The 25,570-nt window shown below is 44.4% G+C and overlaps 1 protein-coding gene across 2 annotated transcripts in view; it reads left to right on the forward strand.

Annotated features, from left to right (window-relative positions):
• The first annotated feature begins 1,355 nt into the window (after window positions 1-1,355).
• The window catches only part of SEMA6D (semaphorin 6D), a 415,862-nt gene continuing 391,647 nt past the window's right edge, over window positions 1,356-25,570 (forward strand). The window contains exons 1-2 of one of the 2 annotated variants that reach the window (XM_083712525.1): window positions 1,356-1,601; window positions 19,397-19,572. The gene's annotated coding sequence lies outside the window, so the exon portion shown is untranslated. The remainder of the gene's footprint in view (window positions 1,602-19,396; window positions 19,573-25,570) is intronic. The other variant, XM_083712528.1, reaches the window with a different exon arrangement.

Genomic DNA, 25,570 nt, shown 5'->3' on the forward strand with positions numbered 1-25,570 from the left:
TGGGCTGGTCCTGCTCTCCTTTTCTGCCTGTAGGCACCCCCAACTTTGCCCATGGCTGGGTCCCATAAGCCCCAGCCAGCACAGCCAATGGCCGACAATGGTGGTAGACATAGGAACGAGTCATGGCTCACTGACAAAGCACCCACCTTGCAAGCATCAGCCTGAGGGGCACAAATTAAGTCAGTTCGCTTTGAAGGGACTTGGCTCGGGGTTAGAGCTTCTGTTTTTCACACAGAAGCTCCCAGGTGAGAGAGATTCCTGCCTGAAACCCTGGTGAGCCACTGCTAGTCTATGCAGACCTAGATGGACCCCTGGACAGCTCATGGTGCTGATGATGCTAAGGTTGCAGGTTCGATCCCCATGTGGGACAGCTGCATATTCCCGCATTGCAAGGAGTTAGACTAGATCCGTGGTTCCCAATGTGGGGCACACGCCCCACAGGGGGGCAATTTGATTTTTAAGGGGGCGATTTGGAAGCTTGTACTAGCCTTTTAGGTTTACTCCACAGGAATAGGAGTTCACTTTTTTAATAATAAGAATGATATGGGTGAGGGTGGGGTGGGAAATAAGGATTTTAGAAATGCATAGGTGGAGCATAATAGGGACGCGGGTGGCGCTGTGGGTTAAACCACAGAGCCTAGGACTTGCTGATCAGAAGATCGGTGGTTCGAATCCCCGTGACGGGGTGAGCTCCCGTTGCTCGGTCCCTGCTCCTGCCAACCTAGCAGTTCGAAAGCACGTTAAAGTGCAAGTAGATAAATAGGTACCGCTCCGGTGGGAAGGTAAACGGCATTTCCGTGTGCTGCTCTGGTTCACCAGAAGTGGCTTTGTCATGCTGGCCACATGACCCGGAAGCTGTATGCCGACTCCCTCGGCCAACAAAGCGAGATGAGCACCGCAACCCCAGAGTCGGTCACGACTGTACCTAATGGTCAGGGGTCCCTTTACCTTTACTAGATGGAGCATGGCCAAAAAAGGGTTGGGGACCACTGGATTGGTGATCCGCAGGGTCCCTCCCAACCTTACAATTCTAGGGTTACGTTTTATGACCAATGCTCAGGCTATTGCAGCATTCCGATGTCTGGAGGGCCACGCGTCCCCCACAGCTGCAATAAGAGGACCTTAAATCGCCCCTCACTGCGTATGTTCGTGTGTGGGTGTCTCTCGCGCGCACGTTTCGCAGCCGGATCCGAATCGAATCCCCCGGCGTCCAGAGCTTGACGCGCGCCTAACTCGCGCAACCTTAGGAGCGCGCGGGCGGCGAGGGAGAGCGCATGAGAGGTTGGGGTCTCCTGCCCGCGCGCGCGCGCGCCCGCTCGCCTGCCTGCCTGCCTCCCTCCTCGCCGGGAGCCGCCAGGCAGCCGCGAATGGCTGTGGGAGGGCCGAGGAGGCGGGCTCGGCTGAAGTGAAACCGCGAGGGGAGTTTGGCGCGGGCGGAGAACCTCTTCGCCGCCAGCGGAGACAGACCTCGCCGGGCGGTCGGGGAAAACGACCCAACGACGCGGGGAGCGGAGCGAGAGCGAGGCCGGCTCCCCGTCGCGGCTGCCGCTGCTTCCCTTCCCTCGCTGCCGTCGGGGCTTCCAGGCGGACTTGGCCAGCCGGTGAGGCAGCGCTGTGGGTGTGGCCGGCGGCGGGTTGGCACCTGGGTCTATTCTTACGTGGGAATGCTCGCTAGAAGCGTTTGGACAGGGGCTGGCGGGGAGGGGGGGTGTCTTCTCTAAACGCGACGCAGTCGCCCTCTTCGAAGAGGGCCAAAGTGTTTTTGACGCCGGACTCGGGCTGGGCGGCGTCTCCATATCCAGACGAGCTCGTCCGGGTCTACTCGGAAGTAAGTCCAATGGGACTGGCTCCCGCGTAAGCTTCGGTCCCATTTGCCGCAAAACTGAACAACCCACGCGCGATTTTAATAAGACGACCCCCCCCAAATCCCTCGGTTCTTTCCTCAGCGCGACCCCCCTCGCCCCCGCCCCATTTCTTTTCTCCTTTGTGATTGTTTCACTCTCTCTTTTCGCAGCCGTGTTATTCTTGCCCTTCCAAGAAGCTGTTGAGAGACGTTTTGTCTCCTTTCCAGACTTTACCAGCCATGATTTGTGCATCTTGCGTGGAGAGGGAGGAATGGGGGGGGGGGGTCGCTGTGGCTTCCCTTCCTCCCCGCTGCATCTGGAAATTATAGGACGCTGCATATAGAACACGTTGCATAGTATATGCCATAATAATATCTGCTAGTAATTGACTCATAGTGGGGAAACTTCCAGCTTCTGTTTAAGTGGGGAGGGAAGAAAAAGAAGTGTCTCCTCTTATGGAGGCGAGGTGGGGTTTTTTTGTTTTTTTGCACATCTTATAGCATCTCTAATTACAAAAACCTCCACCCTCTTTAATGCTGTCTATATTGCTGGCTCCCATGTCTGTGCACTGTTTTCAGCCAGGCAGTTCCTTCTAATAAATCTTCAGTGCTTTCTTCCTCCTTTCTTGCAATTCTTTTAAGGATGTTTCCACTTTCCAATTACTCTCCCAGCTGGGTACTCCGCAGCTCTATGGTTGATAGGCTGAAGAATTCTTATTCTCTCTTCTTCCTGCACGCCACCCCCCCTTCCCCACCTCCTCTGGTGGTTTTCACTTCTCACATTCCCCATCCCTTCGAAGAACCCTGGAGATGGGCTGTTAAAGGTCTCTTCTCTCCCCTGACTGCCCCCATCCCCCAAACCTTAAAGGGAGAGAAGCTCTTAGTTCAGACATAATCAATACTGCCTTCGCATCACATGTTCAACCATTCCAAATAGGGTGTGACCGAGAACACCCTTGCTGTTAACCCACAATTCTATTGCCTCTGTTACTTTGCCTTTGTATTCAGCCGAACATGGTATTGGACCAAAATATTGCAGAAATGATTACGCAACCCAGCATGTCTGCACAAAGTGACAGTGTCTGTGACTGCCACAGGACTTCCAATCCAACCAAACTGCCCTTCTGGGACATATATATTTTTTGAGTTTGACAGTTGTGGATGGAGTTGCTAAGCTCGCTGGTCTACTGAGGCGGAGAGTTCCTAAGCCGTCCTTTCTCCCTAGAGAGATGCAGTACATCAGAACATCTCTGTTAAAAGTCCCAGCTTGATTTCAAAGGGGAAATTTAGCTTGTGGGTGTGTGGGTGTGGCTGCAAGTGAGCTGTTAACTTTATACGGAGAATGGCGGTGGGAGGAAAACACCGCTGGAGGTTGCCCTTAACATGGGAAATAAATACATTACAATTCACAGAGGGATGATTTTGTTCCTTTTTGTTGTAGCACCTTAAAGACCCAAGCGATTTATGTTGGCAGAAGCCTTTTTGTAGGGTTGGTGAAGTAGATTCTAGTCCATGAATGCTGATGCCATAATGAATGTGTTTAGTCTTTTGGGTGTTCGCCATACCTTTTGAAGTATTTCACAGGAGTTAAAGCTTCTTTTATTTTATTTTTTCAAAGCTTGCATGTATGCACACTTTGATTCTTTTGTGGTGGCTGTTCTCTAACACCTCCCCTACTATCGCCCTTTACTGGTTATCTAAATCCTCTGATTTCTTAACAGTCCAAGCTGAGTACCGCTTAAAACTGGTTAGAAATTGTATGCATTTGGGTGGTTTCCATTTTCACTGCCATTCTTACTTTAAAATCACAGCGTTTGGTTGACTTGCTATTGATCTTCTTTCGGTGTCTGTCTGGGCCCTGCATTCGTACTGCTTGAATGTAACAATAACATGGATTCTTTTTCAAGTGGATTTTGATTAGGAGAGAAACCGGGACATAAATGCATATGACTACCCAGCCTGACTGACCTTTTGACTTCTGAATTTCCAGCTTTAAATGCAAAATGGACTTTTCTAGCTTTTAATTCTGTTTGTGCTCTGTCTCTCTTTTTAAAATAGGAAAATTCAGTCAGCAAATTCTGTACTTCTTTCGAGAATGTGGTGTAGCTGCATCTGATCAAAATGTTTAGACTTGTCAACTCACAGTGCTTAGTACATGTGTTATAAACTACATTTTAAAGAAAGTATTCATTTTATTTAAATCCAGTATTGCAGATATCTCCATATTTCTGTATATATTAGGTTGCTACAATCCTTTTCCCTTGGAAAAATTCCCATTGAACTCAATAGATATTATCCCCCCACCTAGTCGGTTCCACTGTAAAAACTGCAATTCAGTGCATACTGATAAGGATATCATTACAACGGAACTCAGTGAGTTGTACTTCTGTGTAGATGAGTTTAGGATTGCATTGCACAGAAAGACATGTAGAGGCTTATAAAATGATGCGTCTTGTTGGGAAAAGTGGATATAGAGACATTCCGCCCCTCTCTCATGATACTAGAATGCCGAGTGGTTGTCCAAATTGATTGACAGTAGATCTGGGCAGATGAAAGTCATTTGTAATGGGTTTATAGATGATGTGATGGCAGCTAGCTTAGGCAGCTGTAAAAGGAGGTTGGTCCAACTTATGAAAGAGGCTAGGAAGTGAGCACCACTGAATGAATGCATTGGACAGGTCAGTGGCAGTAACTTCCATTGGGATAGTCTGTGAAAGCTTACACCCAGGTTGAATGCGTTCGACTAGTCTTGTGAAAATGAAGAAATTATGTACATCAGTTAGACTGAACTGGAAGAAATTTGGCCCTAGGAGTCTTCAAAAGAGAGATGTTTCCAGATGAAGAACTGTGAGAGGAGAGAGACCTTGCTGGCCATCAGGCAATGGCTTTTCCCACCTGTTTTGCCCCACCCTCCAGCCCTAGGAGTCTTTCCCAGACCATGACTTTGAGAACAGCAGAAACAGTTGTGAAAAGAGAAGTGGAGTTCAGGGGCATTTAAAAAAAAATGATTTTATAAATTTTGTGTCCCCGTTTCTCAATTTGATCCTTTTAGATGGTTTTCCCTGCTTTGTGGTATTTTATGCATTGGACTCATTATTATTTTTATTGATTATAGTTTAGAAACTCTTTTTTGTAATTGTATACTGTTTATTGTTTGCTGATATTTTATTTTACTGTTTACTATTCTAATGGATCGCTGAATATTGCTTTCTTTGATACAAGTTGTTTATTTAAAAGTTAAATTTTTATTAAGATTTACTGTATTGGATCAGATTGTTATCAGGTGTGTGCTTTCTGCTGTCTATTTTGTTGTTTCTTCAGCTTATAAACTGCCTTGTGTATAGTAACATAGAAAGGCGGGATACAAATTAAAAGTGAAATGAAATGAAAATATAGTTTGCTGTTTCGCTGCAGCAGACTAACAGAAGTCGAGCACACTGTGACTCTGACCTCATCTGCCCTTTCCATTTCAAGCAGTTGTATACCACTTTAAACAGCCATGGCTCCCCTTCGACACCTGACAAAGAATTCTGGGAACTGTAGGTTGTTAGCTGTGCCAAGAGTTATTCGGAGACCCCCATTCCTCTCACAGAGTTACAGTTCCCAAAGTGTTTTAACAACCAATCCTTCTTTTTAAGGAGCTCCAGGAATGGCAGCTCTGTGAGGCTAATAGGGGTGTCCCAACAACTCTCAGCACCTTAAATAATGACAGCTCCCAAGATTCTTTGGGGAAAGCCAGGAATGTTTGAAGTGGCATGGTACTGCTTTTAAGTATATAGTGCAGAAGCACCCTTAATTGCATAGGATCACATCTTTATCAACAGGTTCTTCAGAGGGTATCTGGGACGTCTGTGCCAGGGGTAGAGAACCTTTCCGAGTCCAGTAGCTGCACTCTCTGCTGGGCAAGCTTTTGGAGCCACATGCCAGTAGAGGGCCAGAGGCAGAAGGAGGTGGAGTGATAAATATAAACATTGTGTTCGTACAGTAGAATTGTTTCTAAGCATCCTCACATGTCCTGCTCCATCTACCATCCAGGCAAGCAAGAGTTGTGATCAGAATTCAAGGATACTTTCTAACTTGGCAAACTCCCCCCCCCTCCAACCATTCAACAAACACATGAATTAAGGCGGGTGAGGGACATGGCCTCTGGAAGGAGGGTTTGGCTGGGGGTGGAATGTGTCCTGGAGAGAGTTTCTAAGGCCAGATAAAGAGGTATGAAGGGCAGAGCATTTGGGAAGGAGCTGCATTGGTGCCCCCATGTCCCTTGCAACCTTTGCAAGGACATCTCCTTAAAAAGAAGGATTGGTTGTTAAAATACTTTGGGAACTGTAACTCTGTGAAGGGAATGGGGTTCTCCAAACAACTCTTGGCACCGTTAACAACCTACAGTTCCCAGAATTCTTTGTCAGGTGTCGAGGGGGAGCCATGGCTGTTTAAAGTGGTATACGACGGCTTGAAATGGAAAGGGCAGATGAGGTCAGAGTCACAGTGTGCTCGACTTCTGTTAGTCTGCTGCAGCGAAACAGCAAACAATATTTTCAGTGCCCCTCTCCACATCCCTTCAACCAGCCACCCAAAGAATTGGAGGAGCAGCCAAGGGAGTGAGTAGGCGGTCTCCTAGACACTCCAAGCCAAGGTGGAGAAGCACAATTTTTGCCCCCCTCCCCTGGTCTGCATTGTTGGCAGAAGTCAACATGGCCAACTCCTATGCCCCTGATGAAGGGCTATGCTTGACAACTAGGCCTGAGGCCCCTGAAAGAGATTTTGCCTTAAGGGCTCTGTTTGTGAGGTCCCTGGAGGTATCTAGCTAGCCACTCTGGAATACAATATCCTGGTCTGATCCACTATCAAGTCCTACACTGAAAATATTGTTTGCTGTTTTGCTGCAGCAGACTAACAGAAGTTGAGCACACTGTGACTCTGACCTCATCTGCCCTTTCCATTTCAAGCCGTCATATACCACTTTAAACAGCCATGGCTCCCCCTCGACACATGTTCTATCAAGGCACTCGTTGGATATATATATATATTACCTGCTTTGCTTTAGAAGCGTTGCAGAATTGAATGTTCTCACACCATCCATAGCTGTGCACTTCAGGGTTCTGAAGCACTTTTGTTATCATTCTTGCACCAGCCCTGCAATTTCAGCCAATGCTGTTCCCTTCAGATTGCAGGATGGGGGAAAGTATCTGAACCTGAGAGAATAGTGACTGGCATGAGGGCCACCTAGTGATTTCATGGCTGAAGAGAGATTTGAACTCTGTTCCCAGATCTTTCCATGATATCCTATGCATATTTCCTCAGAAATAAGCTGTTCTGTGTCTAGAACGTGTGTTTAGGATTTCTGTCTTAACTCTGACAGTGTTCTCATGTTGAGAGCAGGAAAAGTGCCTTTCCTGAAACAGTTACTGGATTTGTGCTTCTGTTTGAAGAAAGGAACCATTGTTGACTTTCATTATCTAGCAGCCACGGGGAGATTGACAGGTTACAAATTGCCAATCCATAAAGGATTTGGGCAGGAGATAGTTTTATTACTTATTAAATTATATACGCAAAAGTGTTCATTTTTTGGCCATTATGTTGTCTGCTCCCAATTGAACTCACTGAGATAATTAGCAGATCCCAGGCAATCACAAGTTCTGCTATTCATATGGTCAATTGACACTTAAAAACAAACAAACCACTGCACAATTCAAGCAGGTAAGCCTGTGAATATTCTCTTCTTCCTGCTTTCCCTGGGACATATTATGAAACACAGCCTGTTTTTGTGGATAGCAAGGAAGTTGTTGATTTCACCCTGGGCCAATGTGATATAGTAGTTAGTCTGTTGGATTGGGATCTGGGAGGCCGTGTGATTCAAACCCTGCTCAGCCATGAAGCTCACTGGGAAATCATGAGGCATTCATAGTCTCACAGCCTAACCTAATTTGTTGGGTTCTTGTGAGGATGGAAAGTGGAGAACAATGTATGCCTCCATAAGTACCTCACTATATTTCTTTATTGTTACATTTTATTGTAATAATAATAAAAAACACTCCTGGTTCCCCCACCCAACCATTTTATCCTTGCATGAACCTGCAAGGTGGGCAAGGCTAAGAAAGTACATCAGGGTTCAAAATGCTTCACAGTGTAGATCTATATATGTCTATTTTGAAGTCAGCCATTGGGTTCATTGAGGCTTTGTTGTTGTTGTTTAGTCGTTTAGTCGTGTCCGACTCTTCATGACTCCATGGACCAGAGCATGCCAAGCAATCCTGTCTTCCACTGTCTCCCGCAGTTTGGTCAAACTCATGCTGGTAGCTTCGAGAACACTGTCCAACCATCTCGTCCTGTCGTCCCCTTCTCCGTGTGCCCTCCATCTTTCCCAACATTGGGGTCTTTTCCAGGGAGCCTTCTCTTCTTGTGAGGTGGCCATTGAGGCTTACTCCCAGGTAAATAGGATGGCAGCCGTGCTGCATTTCAATTCTCAGTAGAGCTTGTTGTCCCCAATCCAACACTTGAACCACTACAGTCTGTGAGAATTTCCTAGGCTGCTTCTTACTTGATGAATAGCCTGGTTCTCATACCTGGAACGAAAAATAAAGCAGATTCTGTGTCTCATATCTTAATAGCAGAGGCTGGAATCCCTGGTCAAACTTTACTTGGATGTAAGCCCCATTGAGGCTGTTGATTTATTATTCTTTATGTCCCACATTTGCTCCAAGAAGTTCAAGGATGCTTCTCTCCATTGCCATTTTATCCTCACAGCAACCCTGTAAGGGAGATTAGTCTGAAGGACTGTGACTGGCCCAGCGTAAGCTGGTCATCTTGTATACTTGTATGGTGTCAGAGCCATAACTGGAGAGACTGCTGTGCCCTTGGCAGACCTTGGCATGAACTGTATCTCTGCCCCAACCCTCCCCCCCAAATCATTTTACCACAATAGCCACATTGGAAACTAATACATTTTACATGACCTACAGTAAGTACTCAAGGGTGCAGCGCAGGTGGCGCTGTGGGTTAAACCACAGAGCCTAGGACTTGCCGATCAGAAGGTCAGTGGTTTGAATCCCCATGACGGGGTGATCTCCCGTTGCTCGGTCCCAGCTCCTGCCAACCTAGCAGTTCGAAAGCACGTCAAGGTGCAAGTAGATAAATAGGTACCGCTCTGGCGGGAAGGTAAACAGCGTTTCCGTGTGCTGCTCTGGTTCGCCAGAAGCGGCTTAGTCATGCTGGCCACCTGACCTGGAAGCTGTATGCCGGCTCCCTCGGCCAACAAAGCGAGATGAGCGCCGCAACCCCAGAGTCGGTCATGACTGGACCTAATGGTCAGGGGTCCCTTTACCTTTACCTTACAGTAAGTACTCGGAAGCATCCAGAGTGAGGGTGAGGCAGGGAGAAAGGGTGAAAAAAATGCATAAATTGTGCAAAATGCACAAATGTCACAAACGTTCAAAAGGGACAGGAATCTTTTCTTGTGTTTGATCTTGCCGCGACGGTGGCGGCTCGGTGATGCACCCATGTACGTCACACACTCCATAATCTCCAGCAGTCTGCCTTCATACCACCTTGCCATTTCTTCCACCGCTCAGCTCCCAGCTCTTGTTTAAACTCACGACCTTACACAGGTCACTGGAGGCAGATTTCCAGGGTGATTTTTTTTTTGGCAGAAAACAAAAACAAACAAACAAACAAACCACCTCTGTCACTGTGTGTAGTGCTTTGCAGAGTCCTTGCCCTAAAGAGTTTACAACCTGACATTCAGCACAAATAAAACAATGGAAGAAAATATTGGGAGGGATCAGATAGGGAAGCAATATATGCTTCTTTCTGTTCCTGCCTGGACTGATGGAATCACCCGGTGACTTTGGCCTCATCTGCACCATACATTTAAAGCACTGTTATATCACTTTTAATGGTTATGGTTTTGTCAAAAGTTTCCCAGGAACTATAATTGGTTAAGGGAGCTGAGAGTTGTTAGGAGACCCCTCACATAGCTACAATTGCCAGCGCCCTTGACAAACTAGTTACCAGGATTCTTGGGAGAGAAACCATGACTGTTATACTACTGTTTGTGGAGGTGATCCGAGCCTACAGTAGACTGAAGGAACTAAGGCAGCTGTTCTCAACCTGTGGGTCCCCAGATGTTGCTGGACAACAACTCCATCATCCCTGAGCTCTGGCCTTGCTAGCTAGGGGTGATGGGAGTTGTAGTTCAACAACATCTGGGAACCCACAGGTTGAGAAAGGCTGAACTAAGGGCTGGTGCTAACTTTCCATAGAAATGTTGGGTTTTGAGAAAAGGTATGAGGGAAGTAAGAGATGTGATGTCCCACAGGGTGTTTGGGGAAGCAGTTCCAAACACACTGGGCAAGACTTTTGGGTGACTGAGGATGATTCATTGATTATTTAATTTCTTTACTGCTTAGTTTATTAAAAAAATATCTCTGATTGGGGTACAAAAAAGTGAAGACAACTTTAAAAAACTTTAAAAACACACAGTTGCATAAAAAATGTTTCATTGAAACAAAATTGCTGGTATATATAAATCAATATAAATTCATTTTCCTTCTGACACACCCTCCCTTTCAGCCTATGGGCAAAACAATTTATTTATTTAAATTGAAATACTACCCTTCATCTGTAGATCTCAGGGTGGTTCACAATATAATATTACAATATTAACCCCCCCACACACAAAATACATAATAAAAATAAGTACAAAAATAAATCAATAATCCTTCCCCCTCCCACAACACATTTAAAAGGGCATGGGATGTCAATCAGCCAAAGCTAGACCTGGTCTCCATTCTTATTTATATAAATACAGGGTTGTTAAGTTGAAATTAATGGGTCTGTGTTATTCATGCGTATTAAGTTCAGTGGGTCTACTCTGAGTAGGACGCAACCCCTGGTACTGGCTAATATAAGCAAAACAAACACAAAATCTCTCCTCCCCAGACACTAGCAACCTTGAATCAGAGGTCAGAGTAATAAGAAAATGAATGTGAGCAAATCTTGCGTTCATTTCCAGGCAGTTCGGGTCTGGAAGCTTTCTGTTGAGCATGCCGAGACTGTTGCACCAGGGCGTGGAGGAAGAGCTGTGGTGCTGATTAAATCTGCTTAAGAGCAGAGGGCATGTCACATACACAAAGAGAGGTCGGGATTAACTAAATGAGAATGCTGACTGTTTCTTTTGACCTTGCAAAATCCGGTGAGGTGCTGATTTTCAAGGGCATCTGAGAAAAATTTAAGTGAGCTGGTTGCCGGGATTGTAAAGGTGGTAGAATTCTTTATGAAATAGATTGTTAAAGCAGTTTATTTAATGCTTCGTTTTAACTTTCAGGTATTCTTAAAATAATAATCATCATCATCTGCTTTTATTTGTGTAAAACATAATCCTTCTGATCTAAAGGTCCCGCTGGGTAGCACTATACAGTGTGAACAATATATGCATGCCTGGCAATAGGTAGGTTGGGATTGATGGAGAGATTTGATTCAGTAAACATAAAAATCTGTCAAATTCATACTTCCCAAAACAATATGTGAAACAGAAGCACAGCTGTCATTCGAAATTTGTACTTTATCTGAATTTTGCGATGCAGTTCTCCAATCGTTGTTTACAGAAGTGCATAACTTAAGGGTAGTTGTCCATAAAAATGAATATATTGGTGAAAATGACACACCAAAGTCCATTATATTATGGAACATTCTTTGCAAAAGCATGTGCATCAGTCAGAGTTGTCTACAAAACGTGCCTATTGAGAGCAATTCGCACTGAAATGCTGGTGAATTTTCACGAGGAGTTTTTAAGGCAAATTGCTGCAAAACATGGAGAACTGAATTTAAAATTGAAAAAAGTAGAACCAAAATTGACAGATACTTCCATCCCTAGGGTAGAAATGCTTCTTTCTCCACAAGTGCAACAGCTTGCTGTTAGCAGCCTCTTCTCGTGGGCAAGCTAATAATCTTTAAATTCCCATGTAGTAAGTAAACGGGATATTTTGTTGTTATTGTCGATTATTTAGATTTCTTTCCCACCTGTCACCATGATGGAAAACTAATCCTAACCGTAACCCAGGCTAATTACAACAATTTAAAAATACAGGTGGTTAAAATCAATTACAGTCCAGTGAGTATGGTGGGCTCTAATATATAGTTTTTAAAGGACTGGGTAAAGAGCTGTGTCTTCATCATAGGGCAGAAACTGCAGAGTGAAGGTGTCTTCTGTGGGGAAGGGGCTGCCACAAATAATGTCCTCTCTTGGGCTGCCATGTCCTGAACTTCTGAGGGTGGTGTCCAGAGGTCAATGAGGATAGGAACTGGAGTCCCAACACCATCGGGGGGATATCAGGTTAAAAAAAGACTGTCATATACCATCTTATTGGGATGCGGGTGGCACTGTGGGTTAAACCACAGAGCCTAGGGCTTGCCGATCAGAAGGTCGGCGGTTCGAATCCCCACGACGGGGTGAGCTCCTGTTGCTCAGTCTCTGCTCCTGCCAACCTAGCTGTTCGAAAGCACGTCAAAAGTGCAAGTAGATAAATAGGTACCTCTCTGTCGGGAAGGTAAACGGTGTTTCCGTGCGCTGGTCTGGTTCGCCAGAAGCGGCTTAGTCATGCTAGCCACATGACCCGGAAGCTGTACGCCGGATCCCTCGGCCAGTAAATCGAGATGAGTTTCAACCCCAGAGTCGGTCACGACTGGACCTAATGGTCAGGAGTCCCTTTATACCATCTTTTTAGATGTTTCCTTAAAACATTCTAAGAGCATGCACCTTGGGTCATAGCTCAGTAGCAGACTGCATGATTTATATGATAGAGTCCTAGAATTGTAGAGTTGGAAGGGACTGTGAGGGCCATCTAGTCCAGCCCCCCTGGAATGTATGAATCTTTTGCCCAACCTGGGGCTTGAACCCACAACCGTGAGATCAAGAGTCTTATGCTTTAACAACTGAGTTAATCCCTGTCACTTATAGGTGAAGTATATTCAGCCTTTTGAAAAACAGTTCAGTTTATGCATTTGCAGCAAAAGTGCTTTCCTCCCATCTGCCATATGCTCTTGATAGAATTTGTTACTTGCTTATTGCCATAGCCACAGATGTCATACAATGCAATGACAGAGCAAGGCAAGACAGCTAATGGTTTGGTTCCACTTGCAACCATTTTGCTTGTTTTATAATTGTAACAGTTTTATTTGGTTGTTTTTTTTAATTTTATCTTACGATGTTGTAACTTTGTGGGACCTTGCGATGAAATGCAAAATCAATCAAACAAATGAACAGCAAATAAACACAGAATTGCTATATTGTCGGGTTTTACCTACCGGTGTCCATTTGCACCATATTCACGCCCAGATTCCCAGTGACCATTAAAGATAGAATGCTTATCTTTAGTCCATGTAGAACCAGTGATATGCACCTATTCAGAATTACATATTGGGTCTTTTTTCTGTCTGATCAGAAAGGCTTAGCGCAGATTCCAATATCAAACCAAATCCCCTGTCAAGTAGCAAAGCTTATACCATTGTTACAAATGAAATTGTGATGGCCACCCGGGCTCAGGTGGTAGGATGCTTAAGGTTATCAATGGCTGAGTGAGATTTGAAGTAGGGACTTCTTTACTTCCAGCTTATTTTCTGAACCAATGAGAACACAGAAACACGGGGAGCTTTCTTCTGCAGAGTCAAACTATTGGTCAGTTGTGCTCAGTGTTGTCAACATTGATTGGTGCTACCATTGAGCTATGATCCTTCCTCTATCAGTGCCACACCACCTAGCTTTGCTGATTAATCTTATTGCCCAGCTTTTCTGTTTCCTGGCTCTGTGCACCTTACTCCCTATGCCCCAGGGATGTGGGTCTTTTAGTGTCCAAGAGGAGAGACAGAGAGGTCAGAGGTGGCAGTAGAAGACCCAAACACCCACCACCTGGCATTAAGCTGTTACAGCTTGCATCTCTCTCTCAGCTTTTGGATGCTTAAAAGGACCTGCAGTCTTGGGTGTGGAAGGGAGAATTTGTTATCTCATGGGAATCAAAGAAGCCTCTGTGTTGCATTATTATTTTTATCTAAGCTGTGTTGGATGATTCTTCAGGATTGAGAGGTCAGCTGGACATCAGATAAATAAATAACACTATTAATTCCAACTTGGAAATACATTTTATAAAAGCATTGGGGTTGTTGTGCAATGCTTGTATCTCCCTTTTGCTCTTAATATCCTCCTCTCTGCCCCCTCCCCGTTTTCTCTTCGTATATCAGAGATCATAATATTTTATTCTCTCTCCTCTTCTTTCTCCTCTTTATTTACTCCCCCTTTTAATGCCGTCTTCTAGTGTGCCCTACATTATGATTCCTCCTTGGTGCATCAGGCCAATTCTTGGACGTTCTGAATATATTATTCCTACTGATCGTTATTTCATTTTCAATCTAATCAATTCCAAATCCAATGTTCCATTTGCTCCCAGGTTCCCATAGCTAACTTGATCAATTCTTTCTTCTGTTGCTCAATCAATCATGCCTTGGGTCATCCTTCCAGTCCTTGAACAACATTAATTACATAGGACCCATATCCAATATAGCCAACCATTCCTCACTGCGACTTTCCCACCGTGCACAATTAAGGACAAGTTAATGGCGTGATGGGACTGAACAAAGGGTGCTTTGGTGTGATGGCAACGAGTCGAATTGATGCTTTGGACAGCTTCATAGTTATTTTCAACATTTGGTGGTTTATTTTATGATTGATTGGCCACATTCCCTTATGGACCCCTTGTGGGGTCTGCATGTCAGTGTGGGCCGAGGCAAAAGTGAGTGAAGAACTAATGCAAAACTTCCCTTTGCTTGGCTGGAATGAAGCCTGCTATGCAGTCGGAAGACATCTCCCTCTATCTGGTCTAGCAAGAGGCAGCATCACAGTTCAGTGACATATTCCAGACAGGCTAAAGCCTTGAGGAGGCTGTGGAGCAGGGCTTGTGAGGGATATGCTCAGGGGAGAATCGCGAGGGCCGGGCGGCCCTAAAATCAGAGGTTCCACACCCCTGTGTCAGCAGATAATATCCCATAATGCCATGTTACCTAGGGCATGCCTTGTGTGTATCTTTACTAGAAACGATAAACCAGAACAGACATTATTGCAATGGGCACAGTTGCTTTATAAACAACAATATGACTTTGCTTCATTTGAGGAAATGGGTGAAAACTAATTAATGCTGATACTATCTTGCTTGCTTTGGGGGATTAGCGAGAACAGCACAGTATACTATTATGATGAAAAATACTGTGGTACATAAAATGGTGTGAAATAAGTGAGTGGCTGGGAGCGCCAGTTACAGAAGTGTTAGGAGAGTAAAATGGTGTGTTTTTAGAAATTACATAGGCCATGTAAACCACATTGTCTTGACCGTAAGCTTAAACAGTTCCCAGTAGGGATACAGATAGATATTGTATATAGGTTGACCCTTGGGAGTTCAGTAGGGAAACTGCAGCACACCAGGAACGGAGGAGGTATCACATGCAAATAGTGGAGGTTTGGGCCTCATTAGAACTGTAGATGAGCAAGGGGTCTGGCATGCAATAGTTACCTCTCTTGATGGAGGAGGAGCAAAAGGAAGCAGTTCCTTGATTTGTCCCTCTGATCTATGGCAACATGGGCAAAGCTGGGTCCAAGACCCAGTGATGGTTTTGAGTGGTGGAATCTCTGAAAGTTAGGAAGAATCTGTTTCTGCTTCCTGCCATGTAGATCCACCTGGGCTTCAGACTTCCTTTGCCAGAAAGGCCCAGAGTTATCCTACCTATACTTGGTTCCATCCTGGGTTCCTTGAGGTAGGAAGATTTCTTTCAGGAGACTCTGGCTTGTGCTTCCTTGCAAGGAACCTGCCTATCCAAAAAAAAGGGTGTGTTTGTGTGTGTGTACACACACACACACATGTCTGAGAAGCAAGGAGATGTGGAACTAAAATAAGGGGTTTAGCTAGGCAGAAGGGGGAAAAAATTCTGCCCACAAGGTTGGAGCAAGCTTGGAAAAGAGCCAGGCTGAGCTGTCTTCTGGAAAGAAGGATGGGCTGAGTGGAAAAGATTGAACTATTTCCATACCACCCTTCATCCAATGATCACAGGGTGGTTTACCATATTAAAAACACAAAAATACATAACATAGTAACAAACAAAATCCAACCCTCCTCCTGGCTATTGAGAAATATCCATTTATAGCAGGCATGGCCAAACTTGGCCCTCCAGCTGTTTTGGGACTACAGTTCCCTGACCACTGGTCCTGTTAGCTAGGCATGATGGGAGTTGTAGTCCCAAAATAGCTGGAGGGCCAGGTTTGGCCATGCCTGATTTATAGTAAAGAGTCTTCCTGATGGGTATTAGCTCTAACACAGAAGACAATCTCCTGAAGGACAGGGCTGGGTGACAGAGACATTTCATGGTAATTTAACCAAAGTACTGAGTTTTTACAGTTGTACCAGTCCATCCTTCATGCTGCATAGTGGAAGAGTAGTCATGAGGGTTGTCTGGCCAATAAGAACTCACAGCCAGGTGACTGAAAGGTCTTTCACAGAGAATAGTGGAGGCATTTCCCCCAAAATGTAAACTGAGACTTAGTCCAATCACTGGGAGAAGTGCTTTCTGAGGGATGCCTTATTGCTACTGCCCAGGGTTAACGAATGTTAAGTAAAGCCATCTTCTTGCATTCAATATGGCAGAGGTTCAAGGGAATGACTAATTCGTTTTGCACTGAGGTGATCCACTATGCATATATGTTGTCGCAGGGAAATTTATCTGTGCAGCAGCTACTATGGAGAGGATATCTGGTACAAACCAATAGTGCTTCCTCCAGAGGAATGATGCCTTCAAGGCTTGAGCTTTGCTTATTAGTGCCACGCTTATTGCTCAGAACAAAGCCAAAAACGTTCACATGGATCCAGGGGATGTGCAGAATTCCAGATGAACTGAGCTTCTCTGTAGCAATGGCTGGCTGGGGTCCTGTGCATGGCATGGCTCCCAAGCTTGGCAAGGAGTAGAGGTGAGATGGCAGAAATGTCATCCTAATATCCCACCAGCCAGGCAGCACCAGTCCTAATGCTACTTAGGGTGAGATAAACATGAAATGGCAGTAAACTGCCAGTGGCTGATATTGCTATTAGCTGATTTAGTACAATTGCTAAGACTAATATTATGTGTCAGAAAATCCCTGGTTTGAGTCTTCTCTCTGTGCATTCTCTTGGACTCCTGCCCATTTGCAGCATGGTGCTAATAATAAGCAGTAATAATTGCTGATTTGGCACAATGGCTAAGAGATGGATCAATGCATTGGGAAATCCCTTCCTTGAATCTTGTCTTTGCACTTGTACTCAGCCTCCCTCCCATTGGTAGTATAGTGGTAATAGTAATAAATAATAAGAGTGATTTAGCTAAGTGAATAATATATGTTTCGGGAAATCGCTGGCTTTCATATTGTGTCAAAACGTCTTTTCTGTTGGTATTAGTACTAGTCTGTCTTGTTTATGTTGCATCTAGGGCTGGGCAGAAATGTTCAGGCTCAGTGACTTTCACTTAAAAAAGGCAAAGGATGGGGAGGGGGATACCCCAAAGATTGGATTGATCTTAGGAGAAGTTCTAATGGATGTATCCAAAGTAGTGCTAAGATGAAGTCGCTTAGCAGTATACCGACGGCAAAACATTTTATGCTAGTGAAATGTTGTTGGTTAAGCAGGTTTCTGGCAACTTCATTGCACAAGAAATTGCACATTCAGTTGCACAGTGTAATGGGGTATGGGGTTGCTTGTGCGTAAAGCGCAAACTGCTCCGAGCTGAGTAGTTTGGACAAAACTTTCCCCCCAGGCTGGACAGTCAGTACACCATGACTGTCTCAATCACTGGAAGAATCCGTCAGTGGGCATTTCCTGAATTTCTTCCAACATAAAAGTTCTTTCACACCCAATCGTCGCCTCCCTTCTCTGCGCGAAAGCTGTCTGCGCAGAGTGGGCGTCCCCAGAGGAGGTCCCGTGCTCTCCCCACTGGTTTCACTGGAAGAGTCCTGGAGCCTTCTCTCTGCAGCTCCCTCGGACTCCCCTTTCTCCCTGGTGTCACCTCTATCTCCTTCCCCAGCGGAAGCGTCCTCTCTCCCTTTGCTGGTTCCCTCTCCAGCATCATCATTAGGGAGCCTCAGCGCCACCCTTGGCTCCGATGGCAGTTCCCTGACACACAGTGAGTTTCTGCTTGCTGGTGCATTACATCCACCCATTGTACAATATTATAGCTCACCTGTCCATTAGTGCAAGAGCCCTTGTGCTAGTGAAGAAGGAACATTGGGTTGCTTTTAAAGGTGGGTGACTAAGGTTCTCTTCCTCTCTCTTCCTCTTTTCCCCTCTCTTTTATCAGAAAAGCACCTTATCACTTCAAGCCCTAACTTGGCTGCTCTCAGCAGCTCTGGCTTCCCTGGGGTATTCTTGGTGGGGGAGGAGGGAGATGATTGCCTTCATTGGCCAATGGGCACCAATCTGTCCCCACAATAATATCTCTGGGAACAATGCTGATTCCTGAGTTAGTATCACTCTCACTGGTGCATTCTGCCCTGTAGCTCCTCTATCTGAAACACAGCATACGTAATCCATCTAGAGGAACTCCTGTGTCTCTAAATTCCATCTGCTTTGGCCAAAAGTTTAGAAAAGGTTACGGCCTTTCTTTTCTTCATTGTAGTGAATTCCTCACCCTTTATATTCCTCATTGTAGTGAATAAGGAGCATGGAGTCTCATTCTATACAAAGTAGATATTGCAAGCTTGAAGTTGGGTCGCCCCTGCAGTAAAGCAATGCCATTTTGTGCCTCTATGGATCTTGTCACATAATTCAAGCCGTGCTTTGCTAAAATGTCACGTCAGTGCCCTGAAAAATACAAGCAGAATTGAAAAAGATGAAAGCTGAGATGATTCTTGTGCCAGATAAAAAGGACACATGCTTAAATCATATAGGGTTGAGTGTCCGTTCTCTGTCCCATTATTGTTACATGAGTACAGTGGTACCTCGGGTTAAGAACTTAATTCATTCTGGAGGTCCGTTCTTAAGCTGAAACTGTTCTTAACCTGAGGTACCACTTTAGCTAATGGGGCCTCCCGCTGCCACTGTTCCACTGCTGCATGATTTATGTTCTCATCCTGAAGCAAAGTTCTTAACCCGAGGTACTATTTCTGGGTTAGCGGAGTCTGTAACCTGAAGCATCTGTAACTTGAAGGGTCTGTAACCCGAGGTACCACTGTATAGGAGTAAAGGAACACAGGAAGCTGTCTTAATATGAGCCAGACTATTGGTTTATCTAGCTCAGTGTCATCTGATGGACAGTGGATTTCCAGGGTTTGGGGCAGGAGACTCAGTACTACCTGGAGATGCCAGGATTGAACCGGAGGACTTCTGCTTGCAAGACAGATGCTCTACCATTGACCTATGATCTCTACATTCTGCTTTGCTTGCCTTCTTGTTTAATTCGGAGAACTTCCTAACATAATTTCAACACTGATGTGCGTATGCACAATTTACCTGCAGTTTTCATCTTTCATTCCCTCCCCCTTTCTCCTCACAGGCTACTGATGCATCCACGTGCACCTAACAGACATTGAACGAAACAGCACAAAAAAGGCACCTTGATGTGATCGCTGAAAACTGCGTGCACAGAACAGTCTGAACCAAGTTCAGCACTTGAGAACAGAAGAATGGCGGATAGCTAAAGGGCTGGTGTCACTCTGGAAACGAGATCAGGTAATTTTTTTATATATATATAAAAACCCCCGGAAGTTTTCAGGGAATTGGGGAGGGGGAGAATGTCATAAGGATCCTTAAAATCACTACCTTTCCCCCTTTAAAATGTACACATAGGCATTGAGTGGGAAAGGGTGAGCCTGCTGCTTGCATACATTTCTAAAATGAGAAGGTGGTGGTGTGGTTGGCGTACATGCCCACACCCTTTATATCTGATTTAATACATCTGTCATTGGGATAAAATGTGAGGGTTAAAACACACAAACACACCCACCTGCACTGAGATCCTTGGAAGAAGGGGCAGAACAAGCATGTAATTAAATCAACCAGACATTGTCCTTTTGGAAGGAGATGCCAGGAACTGAATCTGGGACTTTCTGTATGCAGTTTGTGTGTTATGCCATTGAGGTACGCTATTTCTTTTTCAGGTTGAGCAACTGGTGTGTTTGGGGGGGGCATGCGCACGCACGCACACGCACACACACACTCCTTGACCAATGATGCCTCTGTCATGTTACTGTACTTTCATCTCTCTCTAAAAAAGTTATCAGTTGTCTCCATCATTAGGGTTTTTTTTCGTCATTTAAAAATTGGCAGTCATCCTGAGGCTGCTTCACATATTGTGGCTTCTCCTGCCGGCTGCATGTTTAGGTTTTAAGTGGTGGAAAAGCTCCAGGGAAATTGATCTGTCTTCCAGCCCCAAACTCATAGAAAGATGAACATCTGGCAGTAACGGATGTGGGCAACCAGCCGGAATGGATCCTGGTGTTCCATCCTGTTCCTGCCAGGTATAGGAATAAACATCCTAATCCTCAGCATTTTCAGCTGTTGAATTTTCCCCAAAACGCTTTTGCAATGTCCTGTTGGTGTTGCAAGGACACCATCTTCCACATTTCTTTTGGATGGGACTGTTCCTAATTACTGGTTTCTTGGAAAGTCCAGCATTAAGATGGTGGGGGGTGGGATTTTGTGACTATAAACTTAGGGCACACATGAGCATCAAACTGATGGTGCAGTAGGCAAGCTATTGTGAACACTGGAACAAATAGGTTTAGTATCTCAAGTAAACGTGGCCTGAAATTTTCATCTCACCAGTGGTTTTCTCTGGAAAAGGTTTTGGAAGGGGTCAGGTGAAAGGGAGGGTAAATAAATTGATGAGGGAGGGAGAAAGCTCCCAATTTTCTTCAAGTGAGGGCGAGGTTTTCTGAAATAAGCAGGTATAGCAATTCCACCCTAAAAAAATAAACAAAAAATTGTATCCAGTTGCAAGTCATTGTGGGTCTTCATGTCCCCATAACTCACCCTGGGAGCAGTGTTGCAAGAAGACATAAGATCCATGCAGATGTTCCTTTTATTGTGCAATCATGATTATTTGTGCCCACCACGGCAATCCCTCTTTTCAATACTGTTTGCACTTGCAAAAGTTTTCAGGTGGACATACTGCTTGGTTTCTAACTTACGCATGTCCTGTAGGTTCCTGCTGAAATCCTTTGGCTTCTCATACAACCAATTTGTTGTTGGGTTTTTGTCCTGCTTTTGTTGCACTCTAGTGCAACAGTTCCCGTCCGGATGGTAATAATGTGCCAACGCTGGGAAGCATTGCAGAACAACTAAAGCAGAGTGATGAGTGGACATTCCAGTATCAGTCCCTCACTATTGTGGCATGGTGCAGAATCCACCTGCAAAACTCCCCACCAATCTGGAGGGGATCATAGTGTCCTATGGGGTATGGCTGCTTCCAGACTGCTACTTGTTGTGAAGATAATAAGATCCTGTTGGATCAAGCCAGGGGCTCACCTACTGCAACATCTTGTTCTTACATTGACCAGCCGGATGCCTGTGAGAAGCCTTCAAACAGGACTTGAGTAAAACAGCACTCTCTTGCAATTTCCAGAATCATAGAATTCTAGAGTTGGAAGGGGCCACAAGGGTCATTTAGTCCAACCTCTTGCAATGCAGGAATCTTTCGCCCAACATGGGGCTCAAACCCACGACCCCGAGATTAAGAGTCTCAAACTTTGCTAGCTGAGCTACCAAGTATTCAGGTGCATGGCACCTCCAACTGTAGAGCTAGAATGTATCCGCTGGGTTAGTAGCCATTGATAGCCTTATCAACTGCGAATTTGTCGAATCCTCTTTCAAAGCCATCCAAGTTGGTTGCCATGACTACCTCATCTGTCAGCAAATTCCATAGTTTTAACTTTCTTTTCTTTCAGCATCTTTCGACACTCGGCTTCCTTGTTATGCCCGCAAGCTTTACTCTATCCACTTCCTCTACACCATGAAAAAATTTATACACTTCTATTGCGTCTCTTATTACTCACCTTTTCTCTAAACTAAAAAGTCCCAAATGCTGTAAGATTTCCTCACAGGGGAGCTGTTCCCTACCCTTGATCATTCTGGTCGCCCTTTACTGAACTTTTTCCAACTCTACAGAATCCCCCCTTTTTTCTTTTTTGAGATAGCGAGAGATCTTTCTTCTAAAAAAAGGAAAGAAGAGCTGCTGCTGTTGTTTATCCCAGTAAACCCCCCTAAATATTTTTTTAGCACCCTGCACAGCCCACATGCCCAAATAGCTGAAATCTCTACCCACTTCCACAATTTGCAAATTTTGGCTCGGCTCTAGTTTCAAGAGGGATTTTCCCCTCCCTGCTCCCAACCTCCAACTAACTTCCTGCTTTCTGCTGTGCTGGCTGAGGCTGATGGGAGTTGTAGTCTTAAACATCCAGAGAGCGTCGGGTTGGGGAAGGCTGAATTAAGCACTTGGGAATGTTCTGTGTGATTTGAGCAAGACTCACCAAATACATGTGCATTTGGGGAAGAGGTTGAGGTGTGTGACATCAACAGCCAAGGATTTGGCAGTTTGTCTTCTAGCTGAAATGTGTGTTTTTTTCTAAATTATTTATTATTTAAATTTATTACCTGCCCTTTGACCCTAAGGTCCCAGGATGGATTGCAACAATTTAAAACGCATTATTTATTTATTTTTAAATCCAATCTAAAAGTAAACATTGATAAAGAGCAACACAAGTTTTTGCAATTACTTTTAAAATTCCAACCTTTCTGCATTTAAAATCTTCATTTTTCTAAAATTGAGATTTCCTCTCCTATGTCATGGGATGCATCCGGTAGGGAAATGGTTTGGTAACATATCATATTATTTTATACTTGAAAGTGAGATGGAGTAAGAATCCAAAACATCTAAATCTCCCCAAACCTATTTATCCGAGAGAATAGCATTTTGTGTTTTTATGCATGTAATCAGTTTGCTATCTCTCTTCCCCCCAGCTTTGATTCACTCATCTCATTATTTGCTGCCTCTGAAACTTTACTTAGTTCCATTTATCCCAAATTGGGGTGGTGGTTGTTCTTTCTCTGTGTTTAAAACTTGCAGAGATTGCTTTCTAAGTAGACTCTTTAATTTTTGCGTGCAACAGAAGAAGGAACGCGGCTCGTTTGGTTTTCTGCTTGCTTCTTAAGTGAAATGGTGCGCCTCCCTTGCTCTTCTTGCATTGCGTTTAATGTGCTGCAGCATGTCGCTCAACAGATGTGCCTGCACCAGGAGCTCTGCTGAACGCGTTGTCACAGTTTTTACACACTGGCAGACAGTTCGACACTGGGGAAAAACAGGGGCTGTCAAATGAATTTTCTTGATTGCTTTGCCGGATGTGCAAAGTAGTTTTCAAAATGTCATAATTACCTCTCTAAAGAAGAGGAGGAGAAAAGCCAATAATCTCCCGCCTCATTTTCATTTAGGTAGAAGAGAAAAACAATCTAAAGTCAGCTGGCTTGTTTGCAGAAATGAAATCCTCTAATAAGTAAGGCTATCAACCAGATTTATAATTTATCTGATTTGTTGTTGTTTAGTCGTTTAGTCGTGTCCAAGACTTCATGACCCCATGGACCAGAGCATGCCAGGCACTCCTGTCTTCCACTGCCTCCCGCAGTTTGGTCAAACTCATGTTATTAGTAACTTCGAGAACACTGTCCAACCATTTCATCCTCTGTTGTCCCCTTCTTTTTGTGCCCTCAATCTTTCCCAACATCAGGGTCTTTTCCAGGGAGTCTTCTCTTCTCACGAGGTGCCTAAGTATTGGAGCTTCAGGATCTGTCCTTCCAGTGAGCACTCAGGGCTGATTTCCTTCAGAATGGATAGGTTTGATCTTGCAGTCCATGGGACTCTCAAGAGTCTCCTCCAGCACCATAATTCAAAAGCATCAATTATTCGGCGATCAAGGTCCAGCTCTCGCTTCCATACATCACTACTGGGAAAGCCATAGCTTTAACTATATGTACCTTTGTTGGCAAGGTGATGTCTCTGCTTTTTAAAATGCTGTCTAGGTTTACTCCTTAGTCTTTTATTCTCCCAGAGGCATCCTGCAAGGCAGCGGAGGTTTAGGATCAGAGTCTATCTGAAAAAATGAAAAAATAAACCGAGAATTGAATTTGTATCAAAATGGGAGGCCTTCAGAACATACCTTATCATGGTCCAGCTCTCGCTTCCATACATCACTACTGGGAAAGCCATAGCTTTAACTATACAGACCTTTGTTAGCAAGGTGATGCCTCTGCTTTTTAAGATGCTGTCTAGGTTTGTCATTGCTTTTCTCCCAAGAAGCAGGCTTATTTTAATTTCATGACTGCTGTAACCATCTGCATGTTTATTTAATCCAGGGTTTCACAAAGTGGTTAGTGATGACCCCCTGGGGTTGATAGGACCGTGAAGGGGGGGGGGGGATAAAGAGCCCTGTGGTGGAAAAGAGGTTTATGAAATGAGCCTCAGAATTCAAGAGCATGGAAATGTACAGAGTGCACCTCCTTTGCCTGTGATGAACCAATGTATTTTTAATTTTCATTTATTTTCCATCTTTCCCTTAGAACCAGGACACAATGTATTTAATAAGACAAAATCCACAATACACTTCTCAGGCCATGCTGCTTTACTGTTAAACAATTGTATAAGGTGCAGAGTTTCACTTTTTAAGGTAATTATATATGTTGATTAGATATTGATATTTCTCGAGTTAATTTCATTTACATTGCTAAGAATTTGGGTGTGGGGTCAACGACCACATTATACGCTCATCAAGAGGACAATGAATGCAGAAGTTTAGGAAATCCTGGTTTATATGTACTAACATTAAAAAACAATCAACATTTTAAAGACAAAGTGTTAGCACCCTGTTAATCTGGGATTCCTTTTTTTAGTTTATTAAAACTGTTTTTGATTGATGGACCTAGCTGATTAAAGACTGCAGCCCTAGCAACAAACAAAACTTAGAAAATGCTGAGCAGTAGTTTTAATCCCAGCAGTCTGCAGTTTACGAAGATGAATATGCATAAGAAAAGGTCATTTTCAACTTCAGGATAAGATGGCCAACAGACTTTTTGGCAGTTCTGAAAAGCACCTTCCTTTATTTTTAATTCATGCGGAAATGTTGACTTGCTTGTTCGGACTGGACTCGCTACGGATGTCCCTCAGGGGCATTGCCATTTAGCCAAATCAGATTTGACTCTGGAGCATTATGAAATCCCATTTACTCAGATGCTTGAAAAGGGAGGATCAGCCAGGGCGCTAATCCAGAAAGGATCAGCACCTGGGACAGGGGTAGTGGTGGAACTGAAACAGCAGACACTTCATAGAGCAGTGAACGTTTGCATGTAGAGACCCTGAAAACACCCCCTCATCAAAGAGTGAGACACAAGGACACGGATATTAGGTTAATGTCATTGGGCAAAATTTGGCCACAACTTTATTGGTTACAGAATGTGATCGGTATTGGCTTAGGCATTGGAATTGACCCGACTATATCAGACTCTTTTTCTTTTCTTTTTTTGCTGTTTGCTAAAGCCCTTTTTACTCTGGCAGGCTTCTTTATCAAGCAGACTGTTTTTACAACTTGTCTGTCTCATTCACTTATTGTTTTACAGTAGTGTTTTGTGAAGCTGTAATTTTTAAATGTTGCAAGCCTCCATGAGTTGTGCTTTGGTGCTAGAG

The sequence above is a fragment of the Podarcis gaigeae genome (genome assembly GCF_964106915.1).
Source record: "Podarcis gaigeae genome assembly, chromosome: 14".
Classification (NCBI taxonomy): domain Eukaryota; kingdom Metazoa; phylum Chordata; class Lepidosauria; order Squamata; family Lacertidae; genus Podarcis; species Podarcis gaigeae.